The 18,993-nt window shown below is 40.7% G+C and overlaps 1 protein-coding gene and 1 pseudogene across 3 annotated transcripts in view; both read right to left on the bottom strand.

Moving 5' to 3' along the window:
* RALA (RAS like proto-oncogene A) overlaps positions 1-3,545 on the bottom strand; it is an 84,841-nt gene extending 81,296 nt beyond the window's left edge. For both annotated transcript variants that reach the window (XM_081244437.1, XM_081244438.1), the window contains exon 1: positions 3,328-3,545. The gene's annotated coding sequence lies outside the window, so the exon portion shown is untranslated. The remainder of the gene's footprint in view (positions 1-3,327) is intronic.
* Positions 3,546-7,165: 3,620 nt separating this feature from the next.
* On the bottom strand, positions 7,166-7,996 carry LOC308622964 (translationally-controlled tumor protein-like; annotated as a pseudogene). The gene has a single exon. The product of its transcript is annotated as a translationally-controlled tumor protein-like (transcript).
* Positions 7,997-18,993: the final 10,997 nt, after the last annotated feature.

The following is an 18,993-nucleotide window of genomic DNA, read 5'->3' as shown; positions in this document are numbered from 1 at the left end:
TCTCAACCACTGCGCCACCAGGGAAGCCCAGAATAAGCTATTTTTAACTTGAGCTCTACACTTCTTTTTTAAACCAAGAGCTGAACACATCCTTAGAATTAGGCCCAGTGAAAAGGGCATTTTTTTAAAAAAAAAGTGCACAGCCTTGGGAAGAGTGAAGAGAATTCTACTGGCACCGAAGAGCAGTTAGACCCTTACAAGAATTCTGCCACCTTTAAGCCTCCATACTAAACCCAGAGAGAAAATAATGTATGGTCTGAAATGGTAAAAACAGACCCATGTCTACACCTCTGCTTTTTTACCATTCTTTCCACTCTCCCACAACCTCTCCCCCATGTCCTTCGGTCCAAGAAAGAACTAAAAAAACAACAAGATTGCAGGAAAGGTCACTACAAACAGGTCTCCAACAGTCCTCTCAAATAGGGACTGTTCGGGTACTTGAAAGGTAAAAAGTAATAATCAAACACCGAAGTTGAGTTCCTTATACTCTGCTCTCCCGGGACACTTACATGAACAATGCCCAACCATTTTTTCATCGTGGCACACGCAGAAGGTGATAACATGTGGAAGGTCATAAACAGAAGACTGGCTGCTATCTGAGGCCACCTGGCCAGGGTCACTGGTTACCCCAGGCCCCATGTGACGGCCAAGAGTACTGAGGAGATCAGTATCTTTGCTTTCTTAAAGCTCAGCTCAATCAGAATCGAATTCTTTTCTCAGTCTTTTAGGATTAATTGCAATAGCCAATGTTCTCAGAAATTTTCACTTCAAAATCCAGACCCTATTACGTACTAGCGGCCCAGCTTCCAGCAAATAACTACCCTTAGCCTTAGTAAAGTATGGAAAAACTACCTATCTTGCAGAAATAGTGTGGAGATTAAAAATTATAAGCTCTTATCACAGTGCTTGGCAGGAAATCAATGTAGGAGGACTGTTATTACCAAGAGAGTTGTTGAAATAAGGGAAATATGACCTCTGTATAGTGGTTACGTCACTGAGATAAGAAATTACAGGCTTCACTCTCCCTAGTGTCTAAAATTAAAACATTTTATAAAACAGTGAAAACCACGAACTGTCTCCCTACTTCCTCAAAATCATAATCTTTTTCCCCATTAATATTCACAGCCTCTTATTCCAGTATTTTAAAAGTGATGGTCTTCGCAACCCATGTACAAATGCATATTACACTGACACACACATATACAAGAAGTGATATTGGTACATTTACCTATGTTCTGTAGAAGCTGAGCTTGGAAAACCAGTGTAGGACCAGACATTCAGAGAGGAAAGAAGATATCGGCACTTTTTTATTTGAACCTCACTACAGTGAAAATAACCCAACCATCTATAGACAAACATTATCTCCCCACACAAATGGTAGACAAGTTTCTTTCCTGTAATTAGCCCCTTTTCCCTGAAAAGAGCTGTATGAAGAATTAACTGCAAAGAAAGTGTTGTATGAAGAATTACCTCAAAATAATTTATACAGATGACTGCACACTCAGCAGCCACACTGGAGAACAGCATCTGGATCTCTGGAAAAAAGTGTTAAAGTGGCTACTGGTAAATCACGTCAAGGTCATAAGAGGATGTCAGAGGACTTCATGTACCCGTGGAAAAAAATGAGCCACTATAAGCAATTCTGCGATGTACCACGTTATCTCAACAGTGGTAACTCCCAATTTCCTCTATTTGATTAAGACAGGGTATGGTTATCAACTCCAAACATAAACTTCCTATCACCAGGAAATCTCTTCTTGATAACCCTGGGCAAAAAGGCTCAAGTAGTAAACATTTAACACTGAAATGTAAGTTATTATAATGCCCAATCACAATACCCCAAATATAATTTTAATCTTTCAGGGGAGGATAGTTTTGGAAGGATGGCAAAGGATTCTTCTTGATTTGTCCTTTGACCATGTTAAAGAACAGAAAGACAAAGCAAAATCTGCATCCAAACTGAAACAAAAACACAAACAAAAAAACCTTAGCCCCCCCCCCCCCGCCAAATAAATGACTACTGGAAGGCAATTGTGAGATCACCTTCACATTCATTCATTCACTGAAAAGCTGTGTGAATAACTTCTATGTTCTGGCCACATCGCATGGAAACACAGGGATGAGTAAGACATGGCTCCTGCCCTGAAGAAATTCATAATCTAAAAATAATGTTTTAAGAGTCACAGGAGTCATTTTATAATAATATTGCATTAACAGAGACAGAAACATAAGCGCATAAGACATATTTAAATACATTAGTAAACATAAGCTAAAAGGAATACCTTTGGTGAAAACTGAGTTCACTAACGACATTTAGTATATACTTTTTGGAGCATAATTAAAGTTGTAATTTACTTCCAGGACAAGAATTAACTCATGACACATATTTTATAATGATCTCCCCCCCCGCCCCCCTCCCCGCGGCCCCCAAACACAATTCGTAAATTAGGTGCTTTTCAGCTTGACAGGCAGGGCGTGGCCCTGGAGTTCTCATACAACCTCAATGACACTTGGATGTGCTCTCGCAAGTCTGGACATTCAGGTTTCCGAGAAAAGGCCAGTCAACTCCCTAATTCTCCCTAAACCTTGAAACAACACTGCCACCTCTCTGCGCCGTCACCCCCGCCCACTTACACACATATCCCCAGCCTAAAGCACACAAATCACATCTTCCACTTCTGGAAAACCTTCAGGAACGAACCACGGAAGAAACACCTCCCTCACTCAAAATATCCATATTCTCGTCCTCGTTTCAGAGGCTTGATTCCCGATTATTGGCTAAACCTGTGCAAGAGCCCAGGACCGGCTATTCAGTTAAGTGCGGACCATCTAATGACTTCAACCTGAAACAGCTATTCCTTTAACTGGCACAAAACCCTACCGGAGACGCTTAAAAAGCAACTGCTCGCACACAGACAAGGAGTGAAAGAAAGGGAAGGAGGGGAGAGGGGCGCAGTGAGGCGCGGGGACTGCGGCGACCGGTCCCCCCAGGTTGCGGGCACCGCCCAGGCGGGGACCTCGGCGCGGCGGGCCAGAGATGTGGGGTGACCTTCCGACGAGGCCAGCTCGAGGGGGTACCGGGGTCGGGAGACCTCGCCGCAACTGTCCGCTCTCGGGAGTGCACTCGCCCGCACAGCGGCGAACCCGGCGCCCCGGATTCCAGCCCGGGCTAGTCCCGCAGCTGGTTCCCGGGCAGAACGCGGGAGGTGCAATTTCGGCGTCCGGGCCCGGCGCCTGGGCCTCGGCCCGCCGCCGCCCAGACACACCCCCGCCGCCACCCCGGCGGCCCCAGCCCCTCCCCAGGCGGCCCGGGCGGGCATCCCTCACCTGCACCGCAAGCCGGTCCACAGCCCCGCGGGCTCCGGAAGTCGCGGCTGAGCTGGCTCCAGCTGGAGAGTGCTCGGCCCTTGTCGTCCAGGAGGCTCCGCGCCGGGAGCGGCCGAAGGAGGAGTCCGACAGGAGGCGGTGGAGTCTGGGCGGCAGCAGGAGGCGGAGGAGGGCTCGGGGCGCCCTGCTCTCGGGAGATCCACCCTCCTGCTGGCCGCTCTGCAGCAGCAGCCGCAGATCACTTCCGGGGCGCTGGGAGCGGGGCGGAGCCTGAGGGGAAGTAACTTCCGGTCCGCGGGCTGAGAGGAGGATGTGGGGGCCGGAGCTGGAGAACAATGGCCGGAGGGAGCGGGCCAGCTGGCGTCCACCCTCCGGGCGCTGAGGGCGGGCTGCACTGTCTCTCGGGCGACCCCACCCCCGGCTCTCTGCGCCCGGCGAGGTGAAGTCACCTCCCCGGAGCCCGGGAGGGGCCGCGGGCCTCGCAGAGTTTCCTGGATCTCGGCGCCGGCGCCACGACGTCCTTGTCTCTTCTGGGGACCAGGAGGGGGTTCTTGGGGAAGGAGGGGGAGAGCGGAGGCCGCCATCTTGCTTCCAGGGGGCGGCCTCTTCTCCCGGGGCGTCCTAGGCCACTCCGTCCCGTGGCCGGGATTTTCCCGAGTGGAACCGGCGACGTGGCTCGTCGCGGGCTGAATCCCTGGAGACGGATCAGTCGCCTGCCCTGGCTGGAGGGTCTCCTGTCTAACAGCTGATCCCGGGAGAACTCGCATCCGCGGATAGTCGGGGATCCTTTTCTGAGGATTCTCGAACCCCCTACGACACTGCGGGTCTGATGTCTGGTATGGCACTGAGATCATCCCGCGGCCCCATCCTGTGATTTGGGAACCTAAATTGGAAGTAGTTCCACTAAATCGTTTGCTTTATTTAATCCCTCCACAAGTTCGAAATCGATCGTTAGACTAACATGCGTTAGCAGCTCCCCTCTTAACTGTAGATATTTATTCCCTTATCCTCCTCCCTCCCCACCTCGCACCTGAGTAGCAACACTCATTGCTTGACACAGTCCATTCAAGGGATGCCCAGACTAACGGAAGCAAATAATTACGGTTGGAAGTATGGCATAGCAAGGTATACAGAGAAAGGAATGGATGAGTTTCCTAAAACTGTGTCAGATTTTCAAGATAAACAGGGATTTTACAGCACCAAAAAGGGATTTTGCAACACATCCAGATCCTGACAAAAAGGACATGAAACAAAGGAACAAAGAGTATTGAGAAGTCTTAGTAATTACAGGACTTAAAAGTTCAAGCCTGGGCTGCTGAAAAAGATGAAGCTGAAGAAGCAGTCAGGAGTCAAACATGAACTGTCTTTCATGCCGTGGTGAGGCAATGAATAGAGGAATGACCCTGGACAGACTGACAAGCTGTTGGTGGAGGACAGGTTAGTTGATGGGAGGAGCAGGTTAAGCAGAGAGCTTGTAGACAAGGAGCCATTACAGAAATCAAGAGAAAGGATAACCATAATGTGAGTGGCAGTGAGCATCCGAAGAAGATGGACTCCTAAAATGTTCAGGATGCCAAATCAACTAGTTATGATGATAGATTCTTGGGAAGCAGGTGCTTGCTGGATAAAAGAATGGAAGTGACAATACTGATACTCTGCTTTTGGGAGAGGATAAAAGTGTACTTTACCAAATGAAATAAGGATTGGGATGGGGTTGGGGCAGAAAATGAGTGCCATTTTGGACCTGGCGTGTTTTAAGTACCGATGGTGGTGTCTAATGGCAGTTGCTGTGTGGGTCTACAGCTCTGGGTAGGATGGGGTATGAAGTTACAAACACCACAGGCTTGTATTACCACACCCGAGCCAACTGCAGTCTCACTTTATTGAGCACAGATTCAAAGCCACTTCTCCTTTCTCCCTAATTTTTCTTGGGAAAAATGCTGAAATATTACATTGAAAAAAATCCCCATGTGCTGATATATGCATAATGGTCTTCTAAGGACCATATTTCTTCTAAGGGCCATAAAGTTTAGGCTTACAAGAAACTGAATATGACAAAAGTATAAGTAGTATAGCATCATAAAATAATATCATTGTTACCTTAATTAAAAATTTTAAAATTTAATCATTGACAAGACAGGTTAGTTAAAATGGCCACAGATGGAGGATTGAGGATGGTAGGTTACACAAATACCTGTTGAATGGAGAACTAGGAGGAGGATCGCTTTAACAAGAGTGAGCAAGGGGAACGCAATGAAAGACAACCTCAAGTTCATTAGTCAGGCTGTCTCAGCCGATTCTTGTTTGTTCACAGCTATGCTAACCTAGCTTAAAGCAGTCAGAAATAGAACGGATCATTTTTGAGCAGAAGCTTCAGAAAGCCACATATAGCAAAAGCCCTATAAATAATAGGTACACTGGCAAACCAAAGACTAATTATTAGTTGTTATTCTATATTCCTGTATAACAGGATTTTTTGAACACAAAAAATAAGGAACTCTCACCTTTAGTTCTTAGATTATTCAAATACATTTATTCTCAATTCTCCTAGAATAGAATTACATTTAGGTGTATTGACCAACCATGTAATGGATAACATACTGAACTAGAAATGAGAGCAATGATCTTGAGTCCCAAAGTTCTTTTCACCATATGACCCAAGCAAAGTCATTTAACCTCTCTAAGTCCTAGTTTCTTTGACTATAAAATAGAGATTATAATAACTTTCTACCAGCCTGCCTCTCAGAGATAAGAAATAACAAATTAATGCTTTAAAAGCTCTTTGAGGTACTTGGATGAAAGGGCATAATTTTAAGTATATATTATTAATAATTAGCACTAGTGTCCAGTAGAACTCATGAGCATTTCAAAATTTCCTGCCTGGGCACCTCAAAGAACATGAAAGTTTCTGTTTTAAAATATACTTAGATTTGGGAATTCACTGAAAGTCCAGTGGTTAAAACGCACTTTCACTGCTATGGACCCAGGTTAGATTGCTTGTCGGGGCACTAAGATCCCACAAGCTGTGTGTTGTTGCCAAAAAAAATTTTTTTAATAATAATAAATACACACACACACACTTAAGTTTCTTATTGATGTTAATTTTTATTATTTATAAACCAACCTTATGTACTAACATATGGTATGAGTAAAAAGTAAGAGGAGAAGGGTTTTAGTAACTACAATTCTTATGTTTGCTGCTACTTATAGCTAATATATACATTGGGGAGGCGTATGAGATAGGTATGCTTTTGTCAGAATCATGTTTTAGAATTAAAGATTAGTCTACTACAGTCATTTAACTGGAATTTTGCATTAAAGCATTACTCACGTCCCCACAGAATAATAAGACTTAGCATGCAGTTACATGTTTGTCTGTAGTATGAAGGTGAGCATTCCTGTAAATCTTCTGTCATTCTCATCATTGTTTAATCAGAAATACAAAATAAAATACATAGTCCTCTGAGGTTTTGTCCAGTGTCTATCCCTAAAGTAGATGCAATTTTGCCTCTTAGATTGGTTTCTTCAGTATTTCTCTTTTGAAAGGTGTATGCATATATAAACACATACATTTAAATATATTCATGGCTATATAATGTACATATTTATTTTTATATACGTGCTTATCGTATACCAATTTATAAACATATCAATGTACAAAAGCTATGCATATAGTAGTAACTGGTAACAACAAAAGCCTCCCAGATGTATTGGGGGTCAGATGACCCATGCTTCGAGTTTTGAATTTTGAACTTTTCCTAGGCTAGCCATATGGGCATGATTCTCTCTCTCTCTCTCTCTCTCTCTCTCTCTCTCTCTCTCTCTCGAGTTTAAATGCATTTTATTTTTAGACAACCTACATGACATGTTGTCTTTTTCCTCCAAAACAATGCCTCTGCTCCAAACAAATCAACATCAAAACGAAGAGCTCAAGATGACATCAGTCCCATTCGTCTAAGTCCTGGTGTTGTGTGGATGAAAAGCAGCAGCCAGCCAGTTATGACGAGCAGGTGATAGGTCCAAACAACCAAATTTGTTAACATTTTTCCATTTCTAGACCATCCTTAAAGAAAATCATATATATGGGGTCACACCTTCCTCTCGGTAATCCAGCAGAGCAACCATGCCATCTGGATTCATGTTTTCACCAATAAAGGACTGATAGTTTTTGAAATTAGCAAGGATATGTTTGATTTGTTCTGCAGCACCTGTTATAAAAGGTTTTCCTCTTTCTGGTCTCTCTTCTTCAAACTTCCCTTTGATTGACTTCATGTAATCTTTGATGTACTTCTTGTAGGCTTCTTTTGTGAAGCTGGTTTCCTGCAAGTGATGGTTCATGACAATATCCACACCAGTGATTACTGTGCTTTCGGTACTTTAGCCCTCGGGGCCTTCAGCAGAGGCATTTCCACCAATGAGCGAGTCATCAATGTTACCCTCTGTCCTACTGACCATCTTCCCCTCCACCTCCAGACACAGCCCATCCGTGACCTCCCAGATCTTGTAGATGTCGGAGAACATCTCATCATGGCTGATTAGGTCCCGGTAGATGATCATGATGGCGACTGGAGGGAAACAATGGTAGCACTAGCTTAGGAGCACGGAGCTCAGAGTGAGCGCGGTGCAGCCGGAGCAGCGCTCGGGGGAGGGGGGGGCGGGCGGAAAAGGCCGAATCTGCCACTCCCCAACCTCATATAGAGGGCACCTCTCTTTCTCTCTTGATGAAATGCCGGCTCCCAGTCCAATACACTTCCAACCACGCTGCACCCAGACAACCATTCACTTGTGCATTTGTAGAGCAGTATTCACTAAATTACATGAGATAGTCAATACTTTATTACAAAGCGGTTTTTTGTGTTAGATGATTTTGTCCATCTGTAGGCTAGTGCAAGTGTTCTGAGCACATTTAAAGTAGGCTCGGCTCGGCTATGATGTTCAGTAGGTTAGGTGTATTAAATGCATTTCTAACTTACAATATTTTCAATTTATGATGGATTTATTGAGACATAACCCCATCATAAGTTGAGGAAGATCTGTAAAGCTTTAAAGGAAATTCAGATTCTTGAGTCCCACTCTAAACAAAGTCAATTAGAAAGTCTTGGGTGAAGCCTTACATGTATATAAATTTAAAAATATAACAAATATAAATAGTTATATTTGTAGCTATAACACCCTCCTTCAAATTCTGATCATCAGTTTAGGTTTGGGAGGTTCTGGTTTCAGTAACTTATCCAATGTCACACAGAACCCTAAATAGAGCCAGAAATGAACTCAAATCTTATAAGTCCAAGTTAAATGCTTTTCACTGGACTTTTGCTGTCCTTTTACTGATTACATACAATGCGGTAGGATGGAAAAGTGGAGAAAAAACAGCAATTTCAATTAAAATTTTTTACCATATTCTGTTACATGGTTTAAAGATTAAAAGAGCTAATATCAGGCTTCCCCGGTGGCGCAGTGGTTGAGAGTCCGCCTGCCGATGCAGGGGACAAAGGTTCGTGCCCCAGTCCGGGAGGATACCACATGCCGCGGAGCGGCTGGACCCGTGAGCCATGGCCGCTAAGCCTGCGCGTCCAGAGCCTGTGCTCCGCAACGGGAGAGGCCACAACAGTGAGAGGCCCGCGTACCGCAAAAATAAATAAATAAATAAATAAATAAATAAATAAATAAAAAGAGCTAATATCTTAGTGAACTTAGAACAATATCTGGCACATGGCAAGAACATGTAAGTGATAAATGTTAAATGAGTAGGTTAAATGTTAAGTGAATGTTGTTGTCTAATTACAGCATTCACTTTGCCCAGGGTTAAAGTGAAATTGAATTAGATATAAACATTTTCTATGTAGAAAAAAATGTATGTAAATAACAGTGGCATCCTCAGTAATTTTTTTTTTGTCTTGGAAGCCCTGAATTTGTATAGCTGAAAATATTTCTATGTTGTTTCTTTTCATCTTTTTGACATTAAGAGAAATGTTAATAATACACTTATTCAATGAAGTTTTGGATTTGCAGCTGTGTAGTATTCTTATATTATTTTATTTAAGATATAGTTATAGTTAAGGTGCATGGGATGATGTATTTTACATTGTCCTTCTATCACTGAACTAGCTCCAAAATTGATTTTTACTGCTATGAAATCAAGTATTCATTTTTCAGAAGCCATTGTCTGCCTGGGTTGATCATCGAAATGAAATATTTCCCTTGAATGAGGTAATAGATATGCTTGGTTCTATCTAATTTCCCTACCTCTCTACAGGTTTCTTCAGAGTCTTTCAACCTTGAATAAGTTTTTATACTTATTAACTATAAATAAAATTGTACATTTTCATCACCAGTAAATGAAGAAGCCACTTTGATATTTTAAAGGGCTCTTTGATACATTTTGACAAAGTCTGTGAAAATATGCCTTTGGTCAGAATCTATCATTGTGAAAATTGATACCCATTTCAGTTTTGTTCATTTTATAAGTTGTATTATTTTTCAGAGGAATCACCACATACCCAGCATCGATTTCTAGTGGCTCCTGATTTTTGCGTGTGTATGTACACATACACAGAATACCTTCATATCTTCATGTAGAATACAAATTTAGTCTTTAATATACTTCATTAAAATGAATTATTCTATCATAAATGAATTGATTTGTCCTCGAAAAGTGTAGAGGTAGAGATAGACTAGAACAGAAGGTATTTATAAAGTCAGGAGGACTCTGGTAGGTAGTGAGGATTAGACCAGAAAGTACCAGATCTGAGAAACCAGAAGGAAGAATTAGATGCCATCAGTAGGGAAGCAGCTGACTATTTGAGTCCAGCCAAGGAAAGGGAATTAAATTAGCATTTATCAAATATTTACTATATTTCAAATGTTGTCCCAGGTACCTTACAAAAGAAGGAATGTCTGGCTAGGTCCCATAAATCTAGATGTTTTGAGTCTTGGGGAGTCAGAGAAAATAGTATTAATAAGTAAGATACTTGAACAAATTATATTATTGTCTGCATTTTATTTTTTATTTATTTATTTTAGGTTATAAGTCACATCTTTTTTTTTTTTTTTTTTTTTTTTTTTTGCGGTACGGGGGCCTCTCACTGTTGTGGCCTCTCCCGTTGTGGAGCACAGGCTCCGGACGCGCAGGCTCAGCGGCCATGGCTCACGGGCCCAGCCGCGCCACGGCATGAGGGATCTTCCCAGACTGGGGCACAAACCCATGTCCCCTGCATCGGCAGGTGGACTCTCAACCACTGCACCACCAGGGAAGCCCTAAATCACATCTTTTTATTAAATAATATTAGTACTTAAACTTAGGCTTTTAATTAATTGATTTTAATAGCAATACTTAGATAGTCCCCGATTATTCTCACTACCTTTGAAAAATTTTATTGTCTGCATTTTAAAATACTTATACTGTGTTGTAATAATTAAAAATTACATGAGAACTATATATTAGTTATTATAATCAAACCTATAACTTTTGAACCATGACCATCCCTTCCTTCATTCTTTTCACAATAGAAAGCCATCGTTCCGTCTGGATTCTGGATCTCAGCTCCTCCTGTCTACCTGAGGACCTTGCTCCATCAATTACTCTCTTTTTGTTGTGTCTTCAACCTCTCACTCTACTGGTTCCTTGCCATTAGCATTCTCATTTGTTTAAAGTGTCTCCCTCATACATATCCTCTCTCCCTCCGGCTTCTACCCAAATTCTCCTTCCTTTCACTAGAGAAAAATTTTCAAAGAATTTTCTGTGCTTGCTATCTCCACTTCCTCACCTCCAAGTTACTCCTCAAGCGTAGGTAGTCAGCCTTTCATTCCCAACACTGCTGTGAAACGACGCAATAAAGTCACCAATATCGTCCCTATTATAAGATATCCCCTAGTTCTTAATGTTTCAACAGCATTTGAAGTTGTTGACCGTTCGTTCCTTTTTGAAACAATCTCTTCTCTCAGCTTCTGGAAAACCACACTTCATGTTTGTTTCCTTTCTGGCCACTCATCATTGTCCTTTGGACACTGCTGTCTTTGCTTAAATACTGCCATTTCAAGGAGCTCTAAGGCTCTATCACTCTAGTCTAGTCTACACATTCCTCTTGGATTATCTCATCTATGCCATGGTTTTATTTCTATAGGTTGATGACTTCTAGACATGAACTCACTCCTAAGCTTGAAACCTATGTATTCAATTCCCTAGTTGATACCTCTTGGATGTTTTATAGGAAACTAACTCAAACACAGCATGTCCGAACTGAGCTGATGCAATCACCCACCCAAATGCGGGAAGCCAGAAATCTACATGTTTACTTTGAATTTTCTCTTTTCCTCAACATCCACTCCATCACCAGGCTCTGTTAAAACTTCCTCCTTAGCACATCTCAAATCATCCATTCCACTCCATTTCTTCTTCTTTTTTATTTTGAAGTTGCCTTTAAAAAAATTTTTTTATTGAAGTATAGTTGATTTACAATGTTGTGTTAGTTTCTGCTGTACAGCAAAGTGAATCAGTTATGCATATACATATATCCACTCTTTTTAAGATTCCTTCCCCATATAGGTCATTACAGAGTATTGAGTAGAGTTCCCTGTGCTATACAGTAGGTCCTTATTAGTTATCTGTTTTATATATAGTAGTGTGTATGTGTCAATCCCAATCTCCCAATTTATCCTTTCTCCCCTGGTAACCATAACTTATTTAAAAACAGAAATAGAGTCACAAATGTAAAATAGTCTTTGAAGCCATTACATTTTGGTGTTTTGTTAGCAGCAGAACACCAGTATTCTTTGTTGTTAGTTATAAAATGATTCCTATCCTCTCAATATCAGTTGAACAGGTGGCGGTATTGACACAACTGTGAAAATTTGCAAAAAAGAATTCTGTCTGGAGAAATGAACAGTTTTCTCACTTCTGTATAAAGGTAATGTGCCGTGGGGAACTAGGGCCAGCTCACACTGGCTTATGAGGTACCCATTCCCAATGTGTACATCTCTTCCCAACCAGCCAAGGTGGAAGTAATTACACCATGGAAATTGGCAAGCATTATAAATAAGGGCTATCCACACCCCCTCCGCCCCCGCCCCAGAGAACTGGCTTACCAGCCCACCTCCGGGAATCCACTCCATTTCTACTGCCACTTCCCTAATCCAAGGCATTATTACCTGCTTACCATAATTGCAGTACAGATCAAACAGGTTCAGTCTCCACCCCACCCCACCCAAATCCACTCTTCCCATTGCAACCATCATGATCTTCTGAAGGCGAATACATCATATAATTCCTCTGCCTAAACTCCTTCAACACTTCCATTAATCTCAGGATAGTCTGAATTCCTTTATGTGTTTTATGCAGCTTTACACAATCTAATGTCTGCTTATCTCTGTAGTCTCATCTCTGATCACTTACTGTTCCCCCCCCCACCCCCCCCACCCCCCCCCCCCGCTCACCACACACACACACACACACACACACACACTCACTCATGCACAGCTCTAGCTCCAAGAATATAAGTAGCTGCCTGCTTTGCAAAAAGAAGTATGAATGTTAAATAAGCAAGTTAAGACATATTATACCAGATTTTTAAGATTATAATATAAATAGTATAAAATTCCCAATATAAATTTTAGTTTTATAATATATAGATTTAGTATATAGATTACTATATATAGATGATATATAGTATACTATAGTATAGTAAATCCAGTATATAGATTTAGTTTTTAGTATATAGATTTTAGTTTTTAAACACCTGTCATATGTATATGTATATACTTAAAACATAGATTAAACATTAAATATGATTAATTTAACTCACATTCTAATTCTCTCACTCATTTGTGGTGACATTTGGTAGACAAAAGTTGGTTATGTATATTTGCAAGGTATTGATCATTTTTGCTAATGTCACAATCTTTGGAAAATTACTGAAATTTGAATTCTAGCTTTTCCTGATAACAGATTCTTTAGTAAGTTGCATTTGTATTCCCATTTATACCATGTTCTTTCTGTGTTTGGATCACTGGAATACTTATGGATGGTAATTATCAATTCATAATTTTAACAGTCTCTCCATTTCCTTTGTCATTGTGGTTTATAATATGTTTTAGATACAGTGGTCGAGGATAAATTTCTAGTATTTCCTAAATGTGCTTTAATATAGTTATTTTCCTTCACATTTGAACTCACAGGCAGTCAACTTCAAGTCCAATGAACATCTGAACTGGGATAAAGGTTCACAACTTTAGGCAAATCTGATTTTTTTTGTCTTTGTCTAAATTATACTGTTGTTAATAGCAGCACTCATTTTTTCATTAATTTGTATAAAATATTAAGTTCAAATGAAGTAAAATATTCAAATAATTGCATAAACACTTGTACAAAGATGGCATTGCTCTGAAGTTAAGCTGCTAGTTGGCAATTAATGCCGTTATGTGATAACAGCTTCACATTTTTATCAGTGGATATACTGCAATCCCAGTTCAGCCTAGAAAAAGTGGATGATGGGGTGGGAGGGGATTAATGTGTAACATCCAGTATCACCTCTCTCTGTGTTCTTATCCCTGTGTTTCTTCTGCCTGGGGAAGATCTCTCCATGCCTCCCCCTCAACCTCCAACTTCCCCTTTGTTCATCTCTCACATCACATCAGACTTTCACATAGCAACTGCTCATCACTAATTCTTACTCTTTTTTCACGTCATAACTTTGATGTCCCTTCATCCAGCAAGCCTTTGCACACCTTCCCTACTGTAGGTGACTCTTTTTCCAAATCTGGTCTCTGTTTCTGTAGGTTGGTTTCACGCTCTTCCAGTACAGAATGACTGACTGTTCATATGGCCACTGATGTCTTCCAATCCTCACATCTCATGGCTCTCATCACACCAGAGAGGGCCAAATGTGGGTTTTTTTCCAGTTTCCTTAGTAAGTCTTAGGCAAGGCCTCTGAATGGTCTAGTGGGAATGGTGTGTCCACCCTTGAACCAGCCAGCCATCTGTAAGTAAGAGTCAGAACAAACATGGTGCCTGCTACCCACCTCTTAAGAGTTGGGGGCTCTGATGGTTCATTTTATGTGTTAACCTGGCTACACTATAGTATTTAATTATTTAATTAAACTCTATTCTAGGTGTCCCTGTGAAGGCATTTTGTAGATGTAGTTAACATCTGCAATCAGTTGATTTTAAGTAAAAGAGATTACTCTTGATAATGTGGGTGGGCTTCATCCAATCAGTTGAAGGCCTTAAGAGCAAACCAGGTTTCCTGGCAAAGAGGAAATTGTCTCAAGTCTGCAATGTCACCTCCTGCTGAGTTTACAGCCTGCCTGATGGATCTGTGGATTTGGGGCTTGCCAACCCCACAATCATGTGAGCCAATTCATTAAAATAAATCTCTCTATATATGATTGGTTCTGTTTCTCTGGAGAACGCTGACTGATACAGGGACCTTCTAGGATATGATAGAATCACTGGACTGGGAGCCAGGCAGCTATCCCAACAGTGCATCAGTAACAGGAAGAAAAGATACACAGAGAAATGGGGGAAAAAAAGGGGGGGGGGGCGGGAAGGGGAATGAAAAGTACACAGGGTAAAGAGTATTAGAATATGGCTAAGCACTGACTCATGTATAGCTATCCTTAAGTTACCTAACCCTGTCCTAATGATAATAAGGAGACATAAGTTCATGAAATTATCATCCCTTTCTAATTCAGATTGATTTATTCGTTCATTTTGAACCACCTTTGTCAATAGACGGTAAGTTTTCTATAATTCATGTCTTACCATGTTTTACTTTTTCTTATTTAACATTCTTAGTCCTTATTTTCTAAGTAACTGTATTCGTTTCCTATTGCTGCCGTAACAAATTACTACAAATTTAGCGGCTTAAACCAAAAGTAAATATATTATTTTACAGTTCTGGAGGTCAGAAGTCTAACATGGTTTGGCAGCACTGTGTTCCTTCTGGAGGCTTTAGGGGAGAATCCTATTCTTTGCCTTTTCCAGCTTCTAGAGGCTGCTCACACACCTGGGCTCATGGCCCTCTTGTCTTCAGTCAGCAATTGCAGCACTTCAGCCTCTGCTTCATATCTCCTCTCTGACTCTGCCCCTCCTGCCTCCTCCCTCTTATAAGGACCAGTATCACTTCCTGATCTTAAGAACCCTGAATTAATCATATCTGTCAGTCTTTTTTCTTTTTTTGCTATGTGAAGTAACATATTCAAAGGTTCCAAGGATTTAGGACATGAGCATCTTTGGGTCGAGGCATTATTCAGCCTACCAGAATAAATAATTATCAAACTGAAATGCATAAATAAAAATCAGATAATATTGAAAGTCTCCATCGTCTCTGCTATAGGTGTGGGCAGTGTGTGTACATATGTGTATTTGTGTATATCACCCAGCAGCGTGACTGCTGCCGTCCGGGGCAAAGCGACAGTACAATAAAAGTGGGCTCCAAAACAAAACAAACAAACAAAAAATATTCAAAGACTCTCTCTCCCAGGCTAGAATTTTTAGCTTTTATATCTGTTTCTTCTAGTATTTATCTTTATCTTTCTCAATAATGGGCCTTCACTGACATTTCTTACTTTTTCAATTGTAGGCGTTAACTGTTGACTTACAATTTAATAGATAAAGATTTGGCTCTATTGTAAACACCCCTTCAACTTTCTCAATCCTCGCAATGGGGTAACATCATTATTTTTGATAAACCAATAATGAATGTTGATATCATTATGATGTTATAAATATTATTTACTATAGATCCAAATAGAGAAGTATGACTGCATTTTCTTTTCTAAACGCTTATTTGTCTCTGGGTATTTGCCTGGTTGTTTCACTTATATAATTTGCTATCCAAATATTCTCAATGCTTTCAAAATGTTTCATCGTATTATCTATCAGGTTTCCTTTTTCCTGGAGCCCTTCCTCCTGGGCCTTCTGTCCTCTTGATCTCTGGCCTGGCTATTCTCTAGGTCTATGGCAGAGCTCTCATCCTGTGATTTCTATTCATTGCCTTCTTAGATAACTTGCATTGAAAAAACAGTGGAGAGGGAGCAAAAAATGTGACAACTTTTCTGAAAGTTCTATTTCTGATATGTTGGACTATTTTCTATATGTTCTACTGCGATGGGAAGAATTTTTAAATCAGACTTAATCACTAGGATCATATATCAGGCTTGACTTGGGTATAAAATGAATCCTGACTCAGTATTTCTGACAACCAAGTAATACTCAGAATGAGTACTGGTTGTTTTTGTCCCAGCTTTATTGAAATATAATTGTTATGTAACATTGTGTAAGTTTAAGGTAGACACCTAGTGATTTGATATATGTATGACAGTATTACAAAATGATTACTACAATAAGATTAGTTAACACATTCATCACCTCACATAGTTAATAGTTTTTTGTATGTGTGGTGAGAACTTCTAAGGTCTACTCTGTTAGCAACTTTCAAATGTACGGCACAGTATTGTTAACTAAGGTCGCACCATGTTGCACATTACATCCCCAGAACTTATTCATCTTATAACTGAAAGGTTGTACCCTTTGATTGCTTCACCCATCACCCTCCTTCCCCCACCAGCAACCACCAACGTGCCTTCTGTTTCTGAGTTTGTTTGTTTTAGATTTCCCATATGTGAGATCATACAGTACTTGTCTCTGTCTGACGTATTTCGCTCAGCATAATGCCCTCAAGGTTCATCCACGTTGTGACAAATGGTAGGATTTACTTCTTTTTCAATGGCTGAATAATTTTCCTTTGTGTGTGTGTGTGTGTGTGTGTGTATCACATTTTCTTCACCCATTCATCCTTAGATGGACATTTAGGTTGTTGCCATGTTTGGTTATTTTAGATAATGCTGCAATGAATATGTGGGCACAGATCTCTCTTCAAGATAATGATTTCATTTCCTTAAGATATATACCCACAAGTGAAATTGCTGGATCATATGGTGATTCTATTTTTTCTTCAGTTCCAAGCCCCAAGTCTTTTATACAATGAATGAAAGAATTGTTGAAAAACATTTGTTTACATTCGAAATCTGATTGCTTTCTGAAGAGTAGATAGATCCCTTATCAGTAATACTGAGAATTAATTATTGCACAATTATTAAAATCCTGTAATGTAGAATGAAATACCAGAAAATGTAAAATTTTAATTAGACCTCACTCATGTCTAATATGTATGCTAAATAACATAAGCCTCTTTCCTGGCTTTCCGCTGAGAAGGAATCACAGCACACAAGTCAGTCCTGTAAAGTTTTGTTGGGTACTTAATACAGTCAAGATCCAAGTGTCCTGAGAGTTCTTATTTTTGCCACATTCTCCTCTCTCAGTCTTCTTTCTCTTTTTCTCCATTCTAAAAATCACCCGTCGAACTTCCTCTACCTCCCATTCCATCTACCTTTCACTTCCTGTCTCTCCATCTCTACCTCTTCTCTCAGCTGTCATTTGCTCAACACAGGTGCCTTCTATGTATTCCCAGGGACTTTGCCATATGTATCATCCCGATTTTTAACTTATATAGAGTGCTGTGCTGAATATTTCATAGGCATTCAAGATATTATTGGCTATTGAAAGATTTTAGAACTATAGGCAAATGGTATTTCACTTATATCCTTGCATCTAAGTCAACTTTAAAAAACTGCATATCTTTATACCCTTATAACAATAGGCATCTTCGTTGACTTCAGGATTATTCCATAGTTTCATTAATTTTCTGACAGAAAGAGAAATCAGGGAGGATGAATAGATACTGTGATCTTTGGATTTGGCCTGAAGGTTATTAAGGATGTCAATGGAGATGGAATCCGTGCAGAGGAAAGGCCAAAAACAAAACAAAACAGATGTATTAGTTTTCTAATGCTGCTGTGACAAGTTATCATAAACTTAATCTCTTAATACAACACAAACTTATTTCTTTTTTCTTTTTTGGCCGCGTTGCACCCCATGTGGGATCTTAGTTCCCCGACCAGGGATCGACCCGCACCCGCTGCAGTGGAAGCGCAGAGTCTTCACCACTGGACCCCTGGGGAAGTCCCAAAACAACACAGACTTATTATCTTACAGTTCTGCAGATCAGAAGTCCTACCCAGCTTTCAGTGAACTAAGGTCAAATTGTCAGCCAGGTGCATTCTAGAGGCTGCCTGGTTTCCATGACTAGTGGCCTCCTTCCTTCACCTTCAAAGCCAGCAGCATAATGCTGTCTGCCATCTCTATGCTTCTCACAATTCTCTCTTCCACTTCTAAGGACTCTGGTGATTACACATTGAGCCCATGTGGATAATTAAGGGTAGCTTCCCTATCTTAAAATCAGCTGACTAGCCGATTAATTCCTTCTGCAACCTTAATTTCCATTTGCTATGTAACCTAACACATTCAGAGGTTCCAGAGATTAGGATATAGACATCTTTGGGGAGATGGGTATTATTATTTTTTATGTATGTATATATTTATTTTAACTGAAGTATAGTTGACTTACAGAGAGGGGTATTATTCTATCTGCCACAATGAACAAACAAAGGAGAGGACTCAGGCAGTCCTAAAAAAGGGACAAATTATGGCACTAAGTAAACACCATAATTTGGAGGAGTAGATGGTAACAAAGAAGCGCTGAAGACAGGATAGTTCATGATGTTGGGAATACTTAACATTTTCATAGGCTGGAGAGAACTTGGATATGT

This window comes from Mesoplodon bidens, assembly GCF_964165515.1.
Source record: "Mesoplodon bidens genome assembly, chromosome: 9".
In the NCBI taxonomy this organism is placed as follows: domain Eukaryota; kingdom Metazoa; phylum Chordata; class Mammalia; order Artiodactyla; family Ziphiidae; genus Mesoplodon; species Mesoplodon bidens.
Note: the sequence above shows the minus strand (reverse complement) of the source record. Positions and strands in the feature narration are given on the sequence as shown.